The 2797-nt window shown below is 56.3% G+C and overlaps 1 non-coding gene across 1 annotated transcript in view; it reads left to right on the top strand.

Moving 5' to 3' along the window:
* The first annotated feature begins 1427 nt into the window (after nt 1-1427).
* Nucleotides 1428-2797, top strand: part of LOC126318474 (small subunit ribosomal RNA) — a 1893-nt gene continuing 523 nt past the window's right edge. Inside the window, exon 1 of the ribosomal RNA XR_007557303.1 lies at nt 1428-2797. This exon is cut by the window's right edge and continues 523 nt beyond it. This is a non-coding gene — a ribosomal RNA (small subunit ribosomal RNA).

The raw sequence follows: 2797 nt of genomic DNA, 5'->3' as shown, positions 1-2797 counted from the left end.
ACACTAGATCGCGTGTTCGAATCTCAATTTCCATATGTTGTGCTCGATGCTACTTGTCTCGTCTCCCAATAACAGCTAGGTTGCACTGTGGTACGCCGTAGAGGCGTGTGGGAGGAACGTACGAACGCATTGTATGTCACCCTGGGTCGCTGGGGGTGGTGGTGCGGTGAGTCAGGTCAGGTCAGCGTGAGCCGTGTGATGTAGTGACGCGTGTATTCCGACTTTGTCGTATTGCCTCACACAAAGTGCTACCCTGGTGGACCGCGTTCCATATCTGGGACATGCCGCAGATGCCGGTTGACAGTGGATCGCGGAAGGGACATCGCATACGTGCGCGGGCCACCTTCCACGTGTTCTCTTCTGCACATGTCGCAGTGTGTATGTGGTCTGATGTAGCGTGTCGTGACACATGACATCCTGGCATGCAAGAATTGTTGAATTCGCAAATGTAGGTGGACATCTACGTTTACTGCCCAAGATACGCAAATGAACTGGAAATCCGTTGTTGAGCGGTTGTTCACGCTGGAGGTGAATCTGTGATGGCGACGATCGGTACAGCTATTAACCGGTTGTTTCAGCGGTACCCGCCACATCCACACACGTGACTAGGCCCATGTGGGTATGAAGCGATACGCGGCGGTGGCTTGGTGGGACTGTTCCCGGCCGGTGAAGGGGGGCCGCCCGGCGTGTTGGCCGCGCGCTGCGTGGGCGCACGCGCAACAGGCGGCTGGTGGGGGGCGCCGAGTGGCAGGAGCGCCAGCCGACGGGCTCGGCAGGCGGCGCAGCTACGCTGCGGCGCACCCTGCACGCGGCGCCTGGCGGCCAAAGTTGGTTCAGCCGAGCCCGGTGCGAAGCGCGGTGGACATCTGCAGTGTGCTGGTCTGATTGAGGACTGTGTGCGTTGAGGATGCGCCGCCGCCTGGCACTCGGCGCCGCGACGCCGTCTGCTGCTCGGTCGCCCCAGCGGTTCTCGCAGGTGGTTTGTATCGCAGTTGTGCGGACGTGTTGGCGCGTGCGCTGTGCTGGGAGAGTTCGCTTCTGCACCCAAGTGGGGCTTTGCCCTTGTGTGGCGCTGGCGTTGGAGCTGCCGGTCACCATAGGTGGCGCGTGTTGTCTCCCGCCGGCAATGCCACGACAGCACGCTCCCGGGCCTCTGTCGGCAGCGGCAAGCTCAGTTGGGAGCAAGGGTGTTCGCACTAAAACCGTCTACTCGCCTAACTCCGGGCGATTGCGCCTCTCTCGAAACCGACCAAGTACCTAGGACGGCGCTGCGCGCCGCCGGGACCTGAGAGGGTTTCGAGGTGTATCGTGCAGGGGAGCTCGGCCTCCTCCTGTTTGCAGAATAATTGAGCGGACGCTTGCGTGTTCGCGCGGGCCCCCGGGACACACTCCCGGGCGGCCGGCTGCTCAGCTCTAGTTGACGCAGCTCCCTGGTTGATCCTGCCAGTAGTCATATGCTTGTCTCAAAGATTAAGCCATGCATGTCTCAGTACAAGCCGCATTAAGGTGAAACCGCGAATGGCTCATTAAATCAGTTATGGTTCCTTAGATCGTACCCACGTTACTTGGATAACTGTGGTAATTCTAGAGCTAATACATGCAAACAGAGTCCCGACCAGAGATGGAAGGGACGCTTTTATTAGATCAAAACCAATCGGATTGGCTTGTCTGGTCCGTTTGCCTTGGTGACTCTGAATAACTTTGGGCTGATCGCACGGTCCTCGTACCGGCGACGCATCTTTCAAATGTCTGCCTTATCAACTGTCGATGGTAGGTTCTGCGCCTACCATGGTTGTAACGGGTAACGGGGAATCAGGGTTCGATTCCGGAGAGGGAGCCTGAGAAACGGCTACCACATCCAAGGAAGGCAGCAGGCGCGCAAATTACCCACTCCCGGCACGGGGAGGTAGTGACGAAAAATAACGATACGGGACTCATCCGAGGCCCCGTAATCGGAATGAGTACACTTTAAATCCTTTAACGAGTATCTATTGGAGGGCAAGTCTGGTGCCAGCAGCCGCGGTAATTCCAGCTCCAATAGCGTATATTAAAGTTGTTGCGGTTAAAAAGCTCGTAGTTGGATTTGTGTCCCACGCTGTTGGTTCACCGCCCGTCGGTGTTTAACTGGCATGTATCGTGGGACGTCCTGCCGGTGGGGCGAGCCGAAGGGGTGCTTTCGCGTCCCGAGGCGGACCCCGTTTAAATCCTACCAGGGTGCTCTTTGTTGAGTGTCTCGGTGGGCCGGCACGTTTACTTTGAACAAATTAGAGTGCTTAAAGCAGGCAAGCCCGCCTGAATACTGTGTGCATGGAATAATGGAATAGGACCTCGGTTCTATTTTGTTGGTTTTCGGAACCCGAGGTAATGATTAATAGGGACAGGCGGGGGCATTCGTATTGCGACGTTAGAGGTGAAATTCTTGGATCGTCGCAAGACGAACAGAAGCGAAAGCATTTGCCAAGTATGTTTTCATTAATCAAGAACGAAAGTTAGAGGTTCGAAGGCGATCAGATACCGCCCTAGTTCTAACCATAAACGATGCCAGCCAGCGATCCGCCGCAGTTCCTCCGATGACTCGGCGGGCAGCCTCCGGGAAACCAAAGCTTTTGGGTTCCGGGGGAAGTATGGTTGCAAAGCTGAAACTTAAAGGAATTGACGGAAGGGCACCACCAGGAGTGGAGCCTGCGGCTTAATTTGACTCAACACGGGAAACCTCACCAGGCCCGGACACCGGAAGGATTGACAGATTGATAGCTCTTTCTTGATTCGGTGGGTGGTGGTGCATGGCCGTTCTTAG

This window comes from Schistocerca gregaria, unplaced genomic scaffold, assembly GCF_023897955.1.
Source record: "Schistocerca gregaria isolate iqSchGreg1 unplaced genomic scaffold, iqSchGreg1.2 ptg000669l, whole genome shotgun sequence".
Classification (NCBI taxonomy): domain Eukaryota; kingdom Metazoa; phylum Arthropoda; class Insecta; order Orthoptera; family Acrididae; genus Schistocerca; species Schistocerca gregaria.
Note: the sequence above shows the minus strand (reverse complement) of the source record. Positions and strands in the feature narration are given on the sequence as shown.